The sequence below is a fragment of the Diabrotica virgifera genome, chromosome 10 (assembly GCF_917563875.1).
Source record: "Diabrotica virgifera virgifera chromosome 10, PGI_DIABVI_V3a".
Classification (NCBI taxonomy): domain Eukaryota; kingdom Metazoa; phylum Arthropoda; class Insecta; order Coleoptera; family Chrysomelidae; genus Diabrotica; species Diabrotica virgifera.
The window spans coordinates 122,639,386-122,661,596 of NC_065452.1; the positions used below are offsets into that span (position 1 = coordinate 122,639,386).

At 33.2% G+C, this 22,211-nt stretch overlaps 1 protein-coding gene across 4 annotated transcripts in view; it reads right to left on the reverse strand.

The window, feature by feature from the left end:
• LOC114333023 (steroid receptor seven-up, isoforms B/C) overlaps nt 1–22,211 on the reverse strand; it is a 347,066-nt gene that overhangs the window by 322,871 nt on the left and 1,984 nt on the right. The window lies entirely within an intron of this gene.

Consider the following 22,211-nt stretch of genomic DNA (forward strand, 5'->3'; position numbering starts at 1 on the left):
AATATAGACAATAGTGGTAAGGATAACAAGACACTAATATATAGACCAGGGGTGGGTAAACTTTTTTTAGTAAGGGCCACAAAATGTTTTTGATTAGTGAGGGCCGCAATATTTTTGTTACCTTAACATGTCCGAATTTTTAACTTTTTACTAATTTTGTTTAAGGGGGGGTGTATGGTTTGAAATCAACATTTCAAGCACATTTTTGTGAATTTTGTTGGAAACTTTGGTAGAATTATTTTATTTTACATTAAATAAACATATTCCTCACAATTCAAAGAATATTCAAAAAAATTCAAGATCAAATATTGAAAAATAAGCAAGCCATCGTAGCAAATTTTTACAGACACCTAAAAAAATGGAATTTGCAGTAGACATCAGAACTTGCCTTTGGATCATGTAAAACAAATAATTCAAGTATCTTTTTAGCTTATAAGTTTTTTAGTTTTAACGATTTTTGAGTTTTTGATATCACTCAGAAATCAAAATAACAATTTTTTTTTGTAAAAAATGGTGAAAATTAACATATTTATTGCACAACACAAAAAATATCTCGACAGCGTTACCTTACGAAATGTTTAAAGAAAATATATGAGAAATTTTAGGTGGATCTGTCAAGTAAACGCGATTAAAGTTTTGACAATTTTAATTTCAATTTCTTTTCTCTCTGTCAAATCGTAAAGTGATGCAGACCGGAATATATAAGTCGCGGAGTAATATACAAAAGAGAAGGGAACAGCTGTTGAACGTTTCTCACTACGCTCAAGCTGCTGCAAAGCGAGTAGAAGGTAGGGATATTAAACATGCTGTATTTCCGTTAATTTTACTCCGGTCAAACTGAAATTATAGGAGATTATTCTTGATGTTATGTACTTTCATTCAAAATAATAAAAAAATCGAAAATTTCAATATTATTAAACCATGCCCAAGTCCCCTAAATAACATTCGCACTTATGTAAACATATTATTTCCCTCAAATATATATTTATTTTTATTTTATCTATGAATCTTTTTGTTATTTCACTAATATTGTTCTGAAGCTATTTGTGGTATCTTATGCAATTTAGTATTTTCTTTGGAAATAAGCCACAATTGTAGTTTGCAATTTTTATTTGACGTTTCGATTTCCATTTCGGAAATCGTTATCAAAATACAAAACATTAATAAATTAAGCAGTTAATTAATTAGTTTAATTTATTAATGTTTTGTATTTTGATAACTATTTCCGAAGTGGAAATCTAAACGTCAAATACATTTAATTTCAAATTTAAATTGTGGATTATTGTCAAATAATATAGTACATTACATCTTTTCACATTGCTATAATATGAGTTACTTATATATTATTTGAAGGAAGATTATGTCGTTAATAGATGCAAACGTAATTTAAATAAAAATAAACAAAGTGATTTTAAAAAATCTTAGATTCCCTTGAAATATTTTTGAAACACATTATTTATTATTTACAAACAATAATATTTATTAAAATACGAAAAACAAACCTCAGATGGCTTTTATAAAGTTTTAGTTTAGTTTTATGTCCTCGTTCACGATTTCAGGTGAAAATTTTGTTGTATTTATTCTAATTGTCGCTTCTAATAAGTCGTCACCAATTCCGGTCCACGGTGGATTTTCATTTATGTTCATTATACAAAGTGTTTGTTCGTAAATGTGAGTCGAACTATAAATTTAGCTATCTAATTCCGGACATCTGCACAAAGATTTGTAAAGCAAAAGTGTTGCAAAAATGTGTATAGTCTATAATTTGAACTGAAAAATTATTTTTTAGGAGTGATAACGAAAATGATATATCTTCAAAATCTTTGAAACGATTTTCAAATTCCGTCAGCAAATTACATACAAAGTTTTTCTTCGTAAATTTTAAACTTAATTTCTGGTATATTTTTTAATGATTTTAATGAGGGAAATAATTGATCTAATTCTTTCTTTATTATTATGATCAATGAATAGTTTGAGTTATTTTAAAAGTTTCATTTTGCGTTCAAAACATAAATTTAGCAAATTTGTCGCAGTTTTTCATTTCTAAAAATAAAGCAATATCCTCCTCTAATTCACAGTATCTTTTAAGAACTTTTTCTAAAATTAACCATTGAATATGATTATGTCATAAGACAACAGTATATTCTGTTTCTCTTCCAAAAATGATATGAATGCACGATGATTTAATCATAGCATGATTAAATTGAAAGAATAAAATTAACAATCTTAATTGAAATGATGTTGTCCACTTGTAAAACATTTTTGCACAATTTTTGCTAATGGATTATGCAGTGAATAAATAATAAATTACTTTCTGGAAATTGTTCATGAAAGAAGTCTTTAAGTTTTCTCAACATTTACAATATTTGCTCCTCTTTAATTTGATGCTCCGTCAGTTGTTAACCTTAGTAGATGGTTACGGGTTAATTTAAAATTTTCCAAACAGTTCCTGACTGCTACAAAAATATCGTTTTCATTTGTTGAAATTTCATTTAATTCATTGAGGTAGCCGACAAAACTGTGTGCCAGAAACCCAAATAATTGTCCACGTTATGTTGAAAATAGCTGCATTATCTATATTTAATTATTAATCTTAGCAATATTTAAAAAAAACTTTAAATTAAAATCTTTCACTTTTTTTCTGGGGCCGCAACAAAATGTCTTTAAGGGCCGCATGCGGCCCGCGGGCCGCACTTTGCCCACCCCTGATATAGACACTAATTTCTTTTTAAAAAAATCTCGTCGTTTGATAAAAGATATCAACCCCACCGTTATCCAGGAGTTTTTTGGTATATTTTTTAGATGTTTTATCTCCCTAGAGGTTTGTATGTAATTATTTAACTTATTTATAAATGTATCATATTATGCAATTTCAGAATCTATTTTGTTAATATAAATTTTATTCCAATGTTCAGTTTTTAAAAGCTGTGTTAGTTTTCCGATATTAATGAGGTTTTTAATCATACGGTTTTTAATTATGACTGGAATTTTGGATGTAGAAAATTTTTGAGTTTTGAAAACCGAAAAAACGGCTGGCGTAAAGTGATCAATCATGTGAGTATGAAAAACTATAGGATAAATATTAATTTACTGTTTTAATAGTCTACTGTTTTTTTAAAAAGTTTCTAACATCAAAAGTAAGTAAATTTCGATCAAAATAATGTTGGTATCTTTTTTTTTGGTTGGTAGAAAAGTCGTGAAAATCACTTTCTAATTAGCATCCGAAATGATATTACCGCTACTTATTGTTTATAAGATATGTAAGATTCGTTGGTTCAAAGTGCCTATTTTTAAAAAGGCTGTAGTCAAATGGGCTTAAACGAGTCACTAATCATGAGTGTATGCAAAATTTGAACAGACATATTTTATAACCAATTTTTGTCTTCAGGAAAACAAAAAGTCCAAAATATTCACAATAGCAAAACCTACATTTTTTTATACTAGTTAAGATTTTTGGTATCACCAATAATTTAATAAAGTTATTTTGAAAAAACAAAATTTTTTCACAATTTTAAATTTTTTTTAATTTAAAATCAAATTGTTTTCAAAAATGAGCAGTTTGAACCGGTAAAACTTAAGGATTATATGTAAGCAATACATAAGTCAAGTAATTTGTGAAGCGGTAACGTTTAATTTTCGGATGCTAATTAGGGGGTGATTTTTACGATTTGTTTACCAAAAAGAGTGTCCAACTTTACTTTGAGGGTTACATAGTTGATATTAATGCTAGAAACTAAAATATGACAAAATATATTAAAAAAGTTGTGATGACTTTTTCTCGAAAATTGGTTAATTTTTAGTTATTTTACGTTGAAATATTCGATTTGGAATTTGACGAATAAGAACCTACATTTCATGACCTACTGGGTTTAAAGACTTCGTATATATACCATATTTTTCACTTGTTTTATAAGCTATATTTTTACTAAGAATATTTTTTTTGATAACATACTTACTTTTTGAGGGTATTTGCGAAACCCCGTCTCAAAACGTGTTTTTTTTTGGAAAATGAACATATTCACTCACAAGTATGTAATTCGAAAAGTATTGACTTAGTGAAAAACTCTATAGAACTTAAAGGTTGCTTAGAATTAACCTAGACATAGACATACCTAGGACAGAAGCGCACATCGGCACAATAGGTATCACTTTTTTTGTTTGATATGTTAGCTATGTGTATGCCAAATTTCATCTCAATCCGAGCAGTTCTTTAAAATGTACAGCAAAAACCGTGAGTAAATGGACTATAAATTAGCTTGAGTTTTTATGATAATATATTTTATGATATAATATGATGATTTATATTTAACGTTTTGGGCGGGGCCCGCATTCCAACTGGAACCAGGGCCCGCTCATCTATCAATACGCTACTGGGTTAGTGATATAGAAAACAAAAGTATTCAGTGTTTTATTGTTAGAATATAATCTTCATTCATTAATCCTGTTTTTTACGGAATCATTACTTCCAGGGCCTATTTTATCACTAGGCCCATGAGGCCCCTGCCTCGGGCCCGCATTTTAATGGGGCCCGAAAAGATCACCGAAAGAAAATTTTTATTGAAAAAACAAAATAAATTTTCAAAATTATTTCATTTTACGAACAGGAAATGATAAATGATAACAAATTGGGATATAGTGATATTCATAAACCAAAAAACAACATAAACCATTCTTATCATAAAACTGCAATAGGAGTAGGTAGATTGCCTTGGCATAACAATAAGCAAAATTTAGACACCACTCCGAAGGATTACCAAGAGGTAGGATTAACAAGAGTTATCGTCACGTATTGTTATAATATTTATTTAACATGCACTTTTAAATTTAATATTTAGTTTGATGATTGATGCCGTTTTCTTGTTCTTGCAAAGATAAGGTATTGCTTGCTTGTACATATTAGTTTTCAGTCCTGTGCTTTTTAAGTTAATTCAAAGTTCAACTAATCTATTCATTAATCATTAGTCGTTTTATTAAATTCCTTTGAACACTCATTATTCTTAACTGAGTAATCGTTTCATTATTATCATGAGTTACGAACATTTAAGTGGCAGCAAAAAACGAAAAAACCAAAAATTAAAAGAACAGGAACGGCAGGCACCAAAATATGCTATATTATCATATTTTACATCTCAAAACAATGCACAAACAGGAAGTTCGTCCTCACATCCTGTCCTTCTGCTTCTAATTTACTACAGCCCAAATTGAGCCTTGGCCTCCTTTATTTTTTGCCTTCACCCTTGTTTATCTGTGGCTGCTCTTCTCCATACACGGACTATTAGAAATGCTTGTGCATCGCTGCTTACTGTGTCTTCCCAGCACTTTCTTGGCTTTCCAACCGGTCTCTTTCCCTGCATTCTAGCGTTCATTGCTCTTTTTGGTGGCCTATCCTTTCCCATTCTTATCACATGGCCGGCCCATTGCAATCCTTGTATTCTAATGAAGTCTGGCAGGAGTGTTTCCTTATAAAGTTGATAAAGCTCGTTGTTGCATCGAAGATTCTGAAGATTCCGTCCTAGTATTCTCCTCAGTACTTTCCTTTCGAATATGTCGAGTTTATTTCTGGATTTTTTTTTTCAGGACCCATGCATGCTTCATGCCGTAGCATGCTATTGGTCGAATTAATGGTTTATAGAATCTCATTTTTGTATTTCGGTGGACACTTTTAGACCGAAATATATGGGAGAGGGCAAAATAAGATCTGTTTGCCTTCGTTATTCTCTTCCGTATTTTTTCTCCATCTTCTGATCCGTCGGCATATATTTCTACTCCCAGGTATGTAAACTTTCCATTTGAACGGTTCTGTTGGTCAGTAGATTTACTCGTCCAGTTTGCATTTGCCTAACCGCATACTCTAGTGCCAGGTTAAACAATGTTGGGGCCAGCCCATCTCCTGCTTCAGTCACTACGAGATTTTGAAAAAGTCTGTCCGGTGGTTTTGTACCCGTAGACATGCCTGAGTTTCATCCATTGTGGCTTTAATGAGTCTAATTAGCTTGTATGGTATTACCAACTTTTCCTTTTGACTTAATCGTATGCCTGTTTGAAGTCTACAAACACGTTGTGAACATCAATGTCGTGTTCCCATGATTTGCTCAAGACCTGCTTGACTGTAAATATGTTCCATTATCGATCTTCCCCGTCTGAAGCCGGTCTGATACTCTCCAATAGTCTCCAATAATATTTTCTGCTAGTGGTTGGAGCCGCTGGTTTATAAAATACTTACGTGAGGACTTTATACATACATATTATATTATGCTGTACATAGTAGAGAAATTCCACGGTAGTTTTTACACATTGTTTAATTATTTAAATATAAATTTTATTTATTGTTAATAAAATTTAAATTTCTACTGCAACTATATTTCTATTAAATAATAAATACATATAAAAAAGTTATTATTATTACTATTAAATTTTTGTTAGGGGCCCGAAAACTATGTAGTGCCTCGGGCCTGATTTGAAGTAAAATAGGCTCTGATTACTTCCTCGAAAATTAGTGATTTGAGTTGAAATAATATCAAAAAGGTTTGTCTGTACGTTATCGCAAATGATGATTATGCCTTCAAGTTCCTTATGCAATCGTATTATTTTCTATATTATCCAATTCTTTATAACTTTTTATTTAATATATGGGATCCATGAATTCCCCAAACAGTTTCTGTCACTTTCTGATCAATTAGCATTTCCATCACTTTCGATCTTCAACAGTCAATGTATGTATGCAGTTCATTTTTGGATAAAATGACATCCCCTATATTTCTCCATCCCTCTCACTTTTGAGATGAATTCATCCACTCGAAACCCTCTCGTCACTTTAATAGAACCCTCGCATATGGTCTTATTTTTTTAATTATATTTACATCTCTTTGAACCATCTCTCATCTTTTTGTCTCGCGTTGTTTTGTCTTATCTACAAGATGTCACTCTTCCTTTTATCATTTAGTTTTTTTTGTGTGTTCAGATTATTCGCTAAATACGTTTTTCATTAATTCCTATATTTTTGACCAGTAAAACGCTTGGATTGAGACTAGGAATTTTTTAAAAAGTTATTCGTAGTTATAGTCTAAGAGCTAGTGAACCCTCCGACTAACGGTCGTCCGGTAAGGCTAGAAATTTGTCTAGTGATAATTCATAGCACACCAAGGCTAAAAACCATGACCTGGCAGGCATCAGCCGTGCACGTGTATCTACCAGGTGAATCGAAAAGTGCAAATTTAGGGGGTAAAATAAACTTCCTCCTATAAAGTTTAAATTTCAATATGTGTTTGAGTAAGTCATTTAGAAGAAATGTGTACAATGGCAGGCGATTCTGAAGAGCATAAGACCTTGGCAGGCGAGGGGAAAGATTATGGGTTTTTCCTAAAATTATTATTTTTGCATCGAACAAAGTTTTTTTAGGTTTTTTGAATCATTCCAAATAGAAAAGGTCTTTGGTGATTTTTCTCCTAAGTTAATAGTTTTTGTTATATAAGCCATTAAAAATTTTGAAAATTGCGAAATCGGCCATTTTTAACCCTAAATCGGACATTTAACTAAAAATTTCAATGTTCCCAAGGTAGGTAGATATTCTTTAAACATTGATTGAGGAAATCCCGAAGAGTTTTTTGCAATACAATATCGAAAACCCCTTTGTTTTTTAATTGCTAATCAAGAGGGCGCGACACTGTAGTATAAGTGAGGACGTTTGAGTTTCCATAAATTCATTATCTCGAGAAAGGGCAAAGTTAAAGATAAATCCTCAGACAGGTCGATTTTTATTCTTAAATTTGGACTTTTTGGCGTATATATAATACTAGTTACGTCATCCGTCTGGGCGTGATGACGTAATCGATGATTTTTTTAAATGAGAGTAGGAGTTGTGTGATAGCTTATTTGAAAGGTCATTTAATTTTCTATTCAGTAATATAGACATTACCATAATTATTTATACAGGGTGTACAAAAATTTTTTTTATAAATTAATTTAGACAAAAAGAAGAAAAAAATTGTTTGTACACCCTGTATAAATAATTATGTTAAGGTTTATATTACTGAATAGAGAATTAAATAACCTTTAAAATGAGCAATCACACAACCCCTACTCTCATTTAAAAAATCATCGATTACGTCATCACTCCCAGATGGATGACGTCACTAGTATTATAAAATATATGCCAAAAGTCCTAATTTAAAAATAAAAATCGACCTGTCTGAGGATTTCTTTTCAAATTTGCCCATTCTCGAGATAATGAATTTATGCAAACTCTGAAACTCGAACGTCCTCATTTATACTACAGTGTCGCGCCCGCTTGATTAGCAATTAAAAAACAAAGGGGTTTTCGATATTGTATTGCAAAAAACTCTTCGGGATTTCATCAATCAATGTCTAAAGAATATCTACCTACCTTGGCAACATTGAAATTTTTAGTTAAATGTCCGATTTCGCAATTTTCAAAATTTTTAATCGTTTATATAACAAAAACTATTAACCTACGAGAAAAGTCACTAAAGACCTTTTCTGTTTGGAATGATTCAAAAAACCTAAAAAGACTTTGTTCGATGCAAAAAGATAATTTTAGGAAAAACCCCTAATCTTTCCCCTCGCCTGGCAAGGTCTTATGCTCTTCAGAATCGCCTGTCATTGTACACATTTCTTCTAAATGACTTACTTAAACACATACTTCAATTTAAACTTTACAGGAGAAAGTTTATTTTACCCCCTAAATTTGCACTTTTCGATTCACCTGGTAGATACACGTGCACGGCTGATGCCTGCCAGGTCATGGTTTTTAGCCTTAGTGTGCTATGAATTATCACTAGACAAATTTCTAGCCTTACAGGACGACCGTTAGTCGGAGGGTTCACTAGCTCTTAGACTATTACTCATGCTGTAGGGATTTCTGTAGAACTTACTTTAAAATAGGTATAGCGAGATTCTTAGTTGTTAGTTGTATTTCGTTGATTACGAAATACAACTAAGATGGTTTGGTCACGTACAAAGAATGCATGAGGACATAATCACAAAACAAGTACAAAACTGAAAACCGCAAGGTAGAAGAAGAAGAGGTAGACCGAGGAAAAGTTGGCAGGAAGGAATAAACAAAGCCATGGATGAAAGAGGTCTGCAAGTAGATCAATGTGCGGACAGAGAGGAATGTCGAACGGGTATCGGAAGACGTAGAACGTTGTAAACCAATAGTATATAGGGGAGAATGGGGGAATGGGAGCCATCGGGTAATGAGAGCCACCCAGTTTTATTTAAATTACGCGCTTTTAAATACTTGCTGACACTGGTGACACGTTACCGACAATGCAGAGATGCAGCGACATCGTTGCAGATGTTTATTCAGTGTTGTTTGATTGTTGTGTGAGCATAGTAGACTTTTTGCAGTAATCGTTATAATACACGTGGTTTACAAAATTCACGGTAAGTTAGTCCCAACATGGTTTTCTTAAAAACTATTTTATGCAAACTAAACTTAACTACCTAAAGAATAATTGCATGTGATTTGTTTTTTTAATCACCTGGTTTTGGTAATTTTTTTCATAGGTTAAAATTTTCTAAACAAAACGGGTAATGGGAACCATTATAAAGACTCATCGGATGGGACTCATCGGATGAAGAAAATGTCAGTGATAAAGACCTTTGTGATGATAACTCGGATAATGAAGATGAAACAGATTTATGTTTTATCTGCTATGATTCTGGGAAAAGTGGCAGAACTGTGGTATCGCTGTACAGCTTGTGGTCGATGGGTACATGCAGATTGTTCGGGGGTTGACACAGCTAAAGATTATCTCTGTGACTTTTGTTTAAACAAAATGAGTTAAAAACAATGTATTACTATTTTTGTTATGAAAATTAAAGATTTAATACAGATAAAACTTAAAATAAATTGTGGTTCTTATTACCCGACCTATTGGGGCAATTGGAGCCATTCACTATATTTAGTAATTTCATAATAACTTTAACATAACTAAATAAATTTACGCAATAATAATAGCGAAGGATAATTAACATTTTAAAGTAGCTCTTAGCCTGGACCGATTTTTTATATACCCTAAAATTTATTTTTTATTAAAGAATATAGTTAAGTGGTTCCCATTCCCCATTCTCCCCTATACAGTGCTAGTCAAAAGTCCGTCCCCCCCTCTCATATCTTTTGAACGGTTATACCTCCAAATAGTGAAATTTGGAGGGAGGAAATAAACGGACGTAGGCTTCTTAACTAGTCAAGACAGGTGACGTAATAGTGACGTAATAGTGACAGATGACTTTACAGCGCCACTGTAACAGATGTTGGCCATGTCTTCTGGTTTCTACAGAAAAATGGGTGGACCAGGTTCACGATTTAAATAGTGTTAGAGTTTTAAAAAGGAGACATGAAATTTCCCCGTTACCTACATGTAAGATGTATACCCAATTTGATTCAATTTGGCAAAACAAGAATCGAAAGTTCTCCTAACCAAGCTTTTAAAGCAAATATTGCTAAAAATAATGAGTTTGTTAAAAAAATAGATAGGTATATCCTTAGCACACTTATAATAGATACCGTATGTTTTTGGGCCAGACAAGAACTAGAGTTTCGTGGTCATTTTGAGGGCGACGACTCTGACAATCGAGGTCAGGGGGGGGGGCATTCCTGAAAATGACTGAAATTTACAAAAAATACATCAATTTTATTACTATAGTATTGTATAATGTATTGTATATATAACGCTTGCCCCCCCCCCCCCAATCAAAATTTCAAATGACGCCCCCTGTATGCCGTAGAAAAAAATGTTTCAAACCAGAAATTTAGCTGAAATAATTTTGAATAAAAATGTTTATTAGCACTTTTATGTAGAATGAACCGTTCTCTCAGAAACAACGCTTGAAGCGACCGGTGATTTTTAATGTCAGTTACGCGCGTGAAATCGATGTTTCAAAAAAAATTTGTATTAATTCAAAAGTAAAAAATTCGATATCTTTTGATCGGACTGTCCCATTGACAGAAATCAAAATGCTTTTTAAAATGGAAGAGCGCAGCTTTCGTATGCAGTCCTTGTATTTTGTAGCAAATTAAGTAAATTTCTATAAAGCTAAGCTGTTAAATAAGTAAACGTTGCGCGATTTTTGCCACTTTTAAAAATTCTCATGAGATCAATAAAATGGATAACTTCCATTGGCCGGTCACTATGGAATTTCCATTTTTAGAGCCTTATTTTCAAAACCTACAACATGAAATTTCGATTTTGAGTTTTGACAACAAATATGGGACATTTGAACTATGCCTAAAAATCGCTGAATTGAAACTTTCATATTACAAACAATCTCACATTTTTGCATCTTATTGGGGTCCTAGAATTAACATTCTCAGCCAAATGCAGCCTGTTCGTTTGGCATTTTTGTCTCTGTCGACTGGACTATACTGTTGTTCTGAGGCTATTTCTTTGTGAAATTTTTGTAATTAACTATTCTAACTGGGAAATAAGCCATAATTTAATTGAAAAAATAATTGTATTAACGTTTCGACTTCCACATCGGACGTCGTTGTCAAAATACAAAATAATAATAAATTAAACAAAAACGTTGTTGCTTAGTAAAAAATTTTTCTAATAATTTAATTTAATCTGACTCATTTATATCGGCAATTCAGACATATTATTATCTATACATTTTAAAGAAGAAGACTTTAAAATGATATTGCTAATATTTATGAGTTGCGTTCCTGGAACGACTTTACTGGACTATACTGTTCGTTATATCGTACATATATTTGCTTTATCTATCAAGAAAAGCAAATTGCTTTGTAAACCTCATCCCCCTTTGGATTTGTCGTAAATAAATGGTCAGTTTTCCTTGAATAATTTCGAATAAAGAATAATAGTTTTCCATTTCATTGTGTTAAACTTCTACTCTTCAACTGTTTGTACTTTCAAAACCAAATTATTTTAGACAATATATAAAAGGGTGCTAAAGGGAGTTTTTATTTGAATGGGATTATTACCTGACACAGGTATCATGATAATGAGGTTTTTATATTTCTTATAGTAGGTATTGTATTTTTAGGGTACCTGTACAAATTAGTCGTAAAAAATAAACTGTACACCTATAAACAGGTACAGTTAAGGAATGACTACTACTTAATGGTGGTTATTACTGTCCCTTATTACCAAATAGATTTTACTTTTTTATTTCCCATAAGTTTTCTTCATTGACAAATTACACTGGTCAACAAAAAAAATTGAAAAAAAATGAACAGACACTCTGATGGGTGTTCTTTACTAATTTTGGGTCGCTGAACTCGAATATGACCTCCGTTTTTTTCCATCACCCTCCATTTTTCCGCTCCCCCTATTCTTGCCAAAATAGTGGTGAAATAGGTAAATTTTGTTTAATTTGCTCATTTCGCCGCGATAAATGCCAACTTATACATTAAAATTACAGTAAAATAATGATTAAGATTATGCCCAACGATAAACATAATTGGGGATCCGAGGGGGCGAAAAAAGGGGAAGAAAGGGGTATTTTTCTGAAAAAAACGTAAAAAATCAGCATTTTTCAGTATTTTTTTGGAAAAAAAGCGACATTACAGGCCTTTTGCCATTTTTTACACCTTCCCAATACCCCCCTTGAACCGCCTTGCATCATCATATCTCTCTTTTTCACCCCCCCCCCTTAAAGCCCCCTCGTTCTTCAACAAGAAAAAAAAACATAAATATGGATGTACAAAAAAAAAAGAAGTTACCTATTTATTTGAAACAAACTCTTATGTGGTTTTGATTGTATCTGAGAATTATGACAAAAATATGATTAGACAAGGTGGAGGGGGAGAAAAAGTATTGAAATTAATCATAAGGCTAAGCAATCAAAAAGTCTGAAAAAAAAACATACCTGCATCTACTTGGAAATTTTTCTCCTTTTGTAAGCTCCTCCGGTCTTTCTCGAATTTGAGTCCAACAGTAGTCCGCCAACATACTAGGGTTCCATTTTCCAGCGTATCTCTTCTCCATTTGGGCAATCTGCTGATGAAATCTTTCACCATGCTCGTCCGAAACGGTTCCACAATTTTCCGGGAAAAAACTCAGGTGGGAGTGGAGAAAATGGACTTTCAATGACATATTGCAACCTAAAGCCTTGTAAGATTTAAGTAGCTCATCAATTCGTTGTTGATAGTCATCTGACCTGTTGTTTCCAAGAAAATTGCGACAAACAAAAACAAAAGATTCCCAGGCTCTTTTCTCTTTTCTTGACAAACTGTTGGAGAAAGCATCGTCATCAAATAACTGTTTAATCTGGGGTCCCACAAATACGCCTTCTTTGATTTTGGCATCACTTATATGCGGAAATTTTTGCTTCAGGTATAAGAATCCTTTACCTATTTAGAGCCTTAACGAATTGTTTAAAAAGGCCCAGCTTAATGTGAAGTGGAGGTATAATGATTTTTTTTTGTCTACTAAGGCACAAAAGCGATGTTTTTACAACCGGGAATATTATTCACGCGCAAGGGCCAGTCTTTTCGCACATAATGTTGATCTTTAGCACGGCTGTCCCATTCACAAAGAAAGCAACAAAATTTAGTGTATCCAGCTTGCAATCCAGTTAATATTGCCACTACTTTGAGGTCAGCACAAACATTCCATTGATGATGATCGTAACTAATTTTTTCCAAAATTTTTCTTAGATTGTCATATGTTTCCTTCATACTGGTTGCATAGGCAACAGGGACCGATGGTAGATCCTTTCCATTATTAAGTAAAACCGCTTTTAAACTAGCTTTTGAGGAATCAATAAAAAGTCTCCAGTTTTCAGATACGTATGGTATTTTTAGCTCAGTCATTAGTCCTGCAATGTTGTTACAGCTAATTAAATCTTCATCATCATCATCTCGCGAGAAAAAAGAAATGAAGGCGGAATTTCTTTTTCTGAAAAACGTAATATTGTTATCATTCTGCAGGAGATTTTTCTGCTGAAGTCGTGAACCAAGAAGCTCAGCTTTTATTTTAGGCAGGTCTAAATCGCGAACTAAGTCGTTCAATTCCTCCTGAGTAAAAAGTTGTGGTTTGTTCGAACCGTTAGGCGTGTAGTCTCCATCTTGGCTCCCATGTGAGGTCTCCTCTTCCAGTGGTGACGCATTCTGTTCAGTTGCTGATTCTTCGTCATCTAGGGTGTAGTTTACGGGTGGTATGGGAACAGGCAGCATATTACTATGTTCCACGGGTCTAATTGCCGAAGGGATATTCGGATAAGTGATGGTACGTTTCGATTTTCGCGAAAATCCAGATATTTTCGTCATAAAAAAATAACAGTTCTCGGCATGAGAAGTGGGCTCACGCCAGACCATTGGTACAGCGAAGGACATCTGACGTGATTTCCCACGTAACCACGAACTTAAATTAGTGTAACAACTATTGCAACATAATTTTGGGGCCCATGGCTTGTCTTGATCCCCGAATTTGCAACCGAAATAATGCTCATAAGCTTTTCGAAATATATTATTTAAAGGTCTCCTTTGATTCTTAAAAGTTACTTCTCCACAAATATAACAGAAAGAATTCACATCATTCTTACAAAAACGCGGCATTGTAACTCCAAAAACTTTACAAAGAAATGTACTTGAAGCACAGAAAAAAAAACACGTGTGCTAAACGCAAACACCTCACTTTTAAAAACTTCGAGACAGTCTGTCTCGAACAACACGCTCACTGCAACTGACAGGTGCTTGCTTGCGAATTCAAGTAGTGTAAAAGAGAGAAGGGGGGGGGGTGAAAAAGAGAGATAGGAAGGTGCAAAGGGGTAGTGGGAAGGTGTAAAAAATGGCAAAAGGCCTGTAATGTCGCTTTTTTTCCAAAAAAAATACTGAAAAATGCTGATTTTTTACGTTTTTTTCAGAAAAATACAACTTTCTTCCCCTTTTTTCGCCCCCTCGGATCCCCAATTACGTTTATCGTTGGGCATAATCTTAATCATTATTTTACTGTAATTTTAATCTATAAGTTGGCATTTATCGCGACGAAATGAGCAAATTAAACGAAATTTACCTATTTCACCACTATTTTGGCAAGAATAGGGGGGAGCGGAAAAATAAAGGGTGATGGAAAAAAACGGAGGTCATATTCGAGTTCAGCGACCCAAAATTAGTTAAGAACACCCATCAGAGTGTCTGTTCATTTTTCCATGTTGACCAGTGTTATTGTACGTTATCTCGAGTTATAAGTTATAAGGTCATAAATAGAGTCGTATACTGTGAAATATAAATGTTTTGGGAGGGACCACGTTAGGTTATTCTTCAAAATACAATTATTGCTTAAAATTTATATTATCAACAAGGTTTATAACCTCAAATATAAAATAATAAACAAACGATTAAGAACAATGGCATATAGACTTATCACAACGTGGATTTAGAAATGGTCAATGGTAGAAGTATACAGGATCATATAGGTTGAGTGGGTGTCCTTAACAGTAGGTATGCTAACCTTATTATATTTTTTATCAGCTAAGGTGACATATTTTTAAAAAGTTTCGATACGATTAATTAATTTCAGAGCGAAGAAGTCGTCTGTTGGGAAAGAATATTATACAAAATATTTTATTTTTACATTCTAATTATGACCTCTGAGTACGTGTCAAATGTGTCAAGTGTTCTTTTAATGGGTATTTTGATTCGTTATGTATGTTTATGGTATCGTTCGTAATGCGCATAAGTCCAATTTTCCAATTTTTTTTTACATATTTTTTTACGTCTCATAAAGACTCTAAGCATATACCCGACTACTATACTCCATAAAACGACACTCAGTCCTAACTGCAAGATCCAAGAGTCTCGAAGGCTTAGTCGTGTTCTTGCTCAAATCTTCCACGGTCAGTCTTGGTCTTGGTCTTGCTAAAGGTAGTCTTGGTCTTGGCAAGAAGACTGCAAGATCAAGGCTGATTTTGGGCAACATTAGACAGAAGTAAGGATGTTGACACGAAACCGCAAAGAATGGAAGAAATTTGTTAAAAAGTACATAAACCTTACACCTCATACCATTATATGGTAGAAATGTTTTTGATATCAAAATTTACAAAAAACATCCAGAATGAATATGATCAAAGAATAATATAGGTACGAATATTTGTGAACCACTCGCCGGTCTTCTTCTTTTCGTGCCATCTCCACGACGAAGGTTGACTATTCTAACTTTTGACACTACAGCCCGAAAGATTTCAGTTGAGCTGCATCCAAACCATTCTCTGAGATTTCTCCACCAGCATATTTTTCATCTACATATTATTGTGTTTTCAATTTTATCAATCAAAGGCAAAATAAAAATTAAATTAATTTTTTTTTAAATAACGCGGGCACATAAATTTGATATACCCTGTATATTGATCTGTAAATATTTATTAGAATTTAGTTTGGATGTAAGTGGATTTCTTTTTTTATGAGCTTTCCGATGAACCATTAAAGACTTTTGTGAGAATAATTAAAGTGAAAAGAACGATGTATTTAGGTTTAAAATGGAAAAAGATTGTTTATTACGGGAACTATAGAATCCACAGGTAGAGGTAATTTCATTTTCTAGAAAAATGGTTTAAAAGAAAGTTTGGAATTTTAATATCTTTGTTTCACCCCGAGTAAATGTTGTAGAGTTCCCCGAAAGTAATTAGGATGGTCGGAATAATTTTGAAAATGACTGTTTGTTTGTCGAATGGAAAAGAGAAATGTTTCTGATTCTTGGCAATTTGGAAGGGGAAAAGTGGTTTGAATGTTGAGTGAATTTGAAAAAGAAGGCATTATGTTATTGGCATCGCTGAGGAGCAGTTCGACGTTTTCGTGAATAGATAGTTAGCAAGTACCAGTGGCTTTTTGATAGTGGAGGATAGTGCTGAAAAGTGGAACGAGAGACAGATCAAATTGAGACGAAATACCTCTTTGATTCTGTATTATTGTGAGAAGGAGAGCAGAGAATTTTTGGAGTTTGTGTGAATCGAGTACTGGTCAAAAGAGGCTTTGGCTCGTTGGAGAATTGGTGCTGGTATGCTGATAGTTTTGAAGCTGGAGAACGGAGAGGGCTTTGATGAGTAGCCTTTAACATAGTCAACGAGGGAGAGCTGTTTTGGGTCACGAGAAGACATCAGAGTGAGTGAAGCAAAAGGTCAGTCAACTTATGTGAAAGATATTTTTATGTTCGGAAACTAAAATTTTGAGTAAAAAGCGTAGGAATAAAAATTCCAATATTTCAGAAAGTAAATAGGGAGTATAGCTAATCTTGCGAATACATAATTTGGTTTTGTTTATTTTGTTGTACCAAAGTCATCGGGAACAAACCGATAAAATGTTTTTTTTAACTAGAATAAATTTAAATGGTAGAAATTTCATTCGGACATCTGTGTCCACAGGTTTTAGATTTGATAGATTTTTAGAGTATCGATTTTGATAAATAAAAGACAATTCTGTATGTTTATTTTATATTTTGCTTTATTTCTTTTCCCTATTTTATCCCGATTAGGATCAACTAAGAGATACTGAAACCACGAGAGAAGATAAGTATCACGTAAGATAATTTAGACATTTTCTTGATATTATAGAAAGGCACCCTGAGATTTTTTATTCATTTTTTATGTATGATTTGCGACAATTAAATAATTAATCAAATAAATAATAATTAATATAAAATTAATAAGAAGCAGATCATAACAATATGTTGCGCCTTCCTTGAATCTTTCCCTGCATTATTAATTTTAGGAATTCATATCTGTCAGCACGTGTTATATGACCCAGATATTGTAGTTTTTTATTTTGATGAAATCCAGTATCTCCCTGCTATTCTCTATTCTTCTTGAAGATATTTCTTCATTGGTTATTCTGTCTGTACAAGAGATTCTCAGCATTTTACGATATGTCCACTTTTCAAATGCTTCCAATCTATAGAGACATTGTTTATTAAGAATCCATGTCTCCAAACCATACAAAAAAGCAGAAAATACGTAACACTTTAGTACTCGTTTCCTAAGATTTAGGCTGAGGTCTCTACTAAGAACATAACACAGCCCAACAAAAAAAATTTTGTCTTGCTGCCGAAAAAAAATCAACTGATTTTAGTTAATTCATCTGTGCTAATTCCAAAAATACAAACCTTTTCTTTGTATCAGATCTAGTTTCCGAGATATAACATACTTATCAAATACTTAAATATTCTTACATTTCTGTATATTCCACCACTATAATTGCAATATGTTTAAAAACAAATTCTAAGACAAATGGGCAAATTAACAAAAGGGCCTATTTTGGTGTTCATTTAGATCAAGATAAATCCTGAGCTCCACATCTAGTGTGCAAAACTTGTATTGAAAACTTGCGACAGTGGACGAAAGGACAACGAAAATGTTTAAATTTGGTTTTCCAATGGTATGGAGGGAACCAAAAAATCATTTTGACGATTGCTATTTCTGTCTTGTGAATATGCAGGGCATTAATCGTAACATTCGACATACGTGAACATATCCTAACCTGGATTCAGCAATAAGCCCAATTCCACATCAGCTTGAGCAGATACCCATTCCAATATTCAGCAGTCTACCTATGTTACCAGAGCATAATGCCGAAACGTTATTTGACGAACTGCAGACTAATAGATTTGACGGAAGATGACAGTGATTTTGAAGGGGATTCAACATGTCCTGAGTGCTTTACTCAGGAAGAGCTAAGCGATCTTATCAAAAATTTGAACCTTCCAAAGGATTCTTCCGAGTTGCTTACCTCCAGACTAAAAGAAAAGAATGTTCTTCACGCAGACACCAAAATTACATACTACCGTAATAGAGATAAAAGATCTTTTGCCTTTTTTTCTCAGCAAGATGATATGGTTTTTTAAAGGACTGTTAGAAAAAATGGGTGTATCGGAGTCTACACCAGATCACTGGCATCTTTTTATAGACAGTTCCAAACGAAGTTTAAAGTGTGTCCTTCTACATAATGGCAACAAATGTGAAAGTATACCAATTGGGCATTAGAGTGGAATAAATGCTCAACAATTTTAACAAACACGGTTGTCATATGAGTATTAAAATTCATTATCTCCACAGCCACTTAGACCGTTTCCCAGAAAACCTTCACCAAGATATCAAAACGATGGAATAGGGGTATCAGGAAGATGGGGCTATCACATGATTGCGGATTACTGCTGAAGTCTTCAAAGGGACCGTCCTTTTAAAGTCTTTGCAAGAAAATAATATAAAAGGAAGTTTTTAGGTGACGTCGAATAACATATTTTTGATGCGACGCTGCCGGTTATGTTAGATGAAAAGTTAAGTTTTTTTGGCAGAATTGTGTGATGATTTTTGTAAGTATGTACATTATTGCACAATAAATATCTTACTTTTTATTCGTATTTGGTTTATTTCATGGGTAGCAGCACTACCTACATATGTAGGTGGTGCTGCGTTCAATTACCCTATATGCTAGAAATGTGATCTGTTGTCGTATTTTCTGAAAACGATCTGATGGAACAAATCTGGTGGCATTTTTGGATTCAGCAGACCCAAATTACTTAAAAACAGTAAAAAAAATTCCGGCAGCAAACTGTGTGTTTACCAGTGTAATATTTGTTTCATATTATTGAATGCACTTCTAGCCTTTTCTATTATAGCTCTGATTTCTTTGGTAGGTATAATCGTTTGTTTCATTAATATTTGTCCCTAAATAGTTATAATTCTGAACTCGTTATATCGTCTTATTATTTACGTGCAGATTGCAGATTGATGTTTCTAATATGTATTTTTCTTTGATATAACCATGAATTTTGTTTTCTTTATGTTTAGTGACAGACCAAATTCTTCACTCGTTGCAACAACTTTATCTAAAATTCTTTGTAGATCTCTAATATTTTCTGCTATTAGTATTGTATTATCAGCATCTTCTAATACTCGCCGTTAAAGAAATAAAATTCAATAATTTTTGCCTTTTTTTCTCTGTTGATCGATAAGAACTGAAAAGGGCACTAACATATAACAGTGTTGCATAAACACTACGAGTTTTGTTGATGTTTCGAGTTAAACTTCTAATAGTAGCGTATAGGTGTTTGGTGGAACAGGGGTTAATACTAACGCCTGACCTTTACAGCGAAGGGGTGCAATGTTCAGCTTTGTGTTTACTTTGTGTAGATATTCACTTACTAAATTCTGTCTTCGGCTTAGTAAGTGAATGATGCAGGTTTTTAATCCGATTATATGTGAGGATTCATGACCCCTGCTTTCGTTTCTACTGTATTTTAGTGCGGTCTTTAAGGACACTCGGGGAGGGTATTCATATTTTAAATGTTAGATATGCATAGAAAGGTTCGGGGATTTATAACAAGCAAATGATAACAAAATTTTGGCGGTTGCCGAGTTGTCTTTTAATCATTTTACTGTGATTTCATAGATTAATAGGTAATCCTTAAAGTGAGGAATATCACAGTCTTTATATTAACATGTTGAAAATGTTGTTCCTAAATTTAAGATACTTTCTCTTATTTTTTGTAAATATACAGGGTGGTTGGACCAAAACGAAACACAGGGATTATCCGAAAGTACAAAATTTAAAAAAAACAGCGCAGGGACAGAATAACTTTTGATAAAAAGGGGACACACATTTTTTCGGTATTTTCTATTATTTTACTTTCACCATTGCGATATATGGTAAGAATTATTATTTTTTAATGGCACTGGGGAGGTTAAACAAGATATAGGATTAAAGCCTGTACAGTAGTCGTTAAATTTTTTAATTCGGTCTATTATTTTATTTTTTTAAAAAGATTTTTAAACTTTAAATTGTATTTACCTGCTTAAATAGTTGGTTTAATACGCCATTGGTTTAGATTTTAATTTCTTTCTTGGCCCAACTTTTGTTTTTTGTTACATTTGTCACACTAAATAAATTATACGATATAAACACATAAAGAACATGAAATTAAAGGATTCTCGTGTGAATATCAGTAGTTGTAAGCATTAATTTGTAGTCTGTGAAAATGTATTACCATGGTTTATTCAATTCTGGGAAGAATACCGTTTCGTTGTATTTTATGAACAATAGATGTGCCAATATGACAGCTCAGCAATTTAATGAACGACATCAAGATACCTTCAGTAGGTACTTAGGAAGAATTTTTTTTGAGTTAGTAAAAAATTTCAGGCAGCTGAGAATGTAGGTACGTAGTAAAAAGCGAAAAACTGAAGGGCCTGTAGTTAATTAACCTAGTGAAGTTGCACTATTAAAACATATTCAACTAGATTCCATGTTAAGTATGAGGCAAGTAGCAGCTGTATTTGGAATCAACCGAACTAGCGTCCAAGCCATTTTCAAGAAGAACAAATTCCATCCATATAAGATACTCTTAGGAAAGGGAAAGGACAGACAAATATGGAAAAATTTGGGGAAAGCCTATGTCCCAAGTTGGATAGAAATGGGCTAAAGAAGAAGATACTCTTAGTGCAGGAAGTTATTACTTTTTTCTCCAATGAATCCACTATGAAAATAGTGGTCTATTTATTGTCACAATTTTTTTACCTGGCAATTTGACTGGCAAAATGAATTTACAATTACTCGAAGACGTGATTACTTCTACCTGGACTGATACTATTGAAAATGATCAACAAGCATCGAATGGCCTCCTCGGTCCCCAGCTTTGTCTCTCCTGGATTTTTTTTGGGAACACCCAAAAATAAAATTTATAGAACACCACCGTATGTTTGGAAGATTTAAGTCAACGACTGCCTATCGAAACAAATAACGACTGCCTATCAAATAATCGAGCATATCGAAAAACCGTGTCCCCCTTTAATCAAAAATTCACCTGTCACTGGATTTTTCAAAATGTTGTCGTAGTTCCTGATGATGCCTTGGTTTCGTTTTTTCCGGCCATCCTGTATATATCAGCCGTTTGACAAAAATGTTTTGTGTTTTGTTTGAGTAGGTACCTTTTTGTATTGATATTTTGAATATATTTATTTAACTTAAAATTAGAAAATTTTTCATTAAAAATGTTTTTGATTAAGGCCACTGTATTTGAAAATGAAGTAAGGTAAGAATATTGTTCTATGTTTTGTCCAAAGAAATTTCATGTATTCCATTCTTCCTTCAGCCTTCGTGATATATGGTTCTGATATCTCTAGTATCTAGTAGTAGTACAAGCTATCTACATAAGAGACTCATTAATATTCAGATCCCTTGTTTATGTAATAGCACCCCGCTGAGCTAAATATTAATGAGTCTCTTAGTTAGCTGG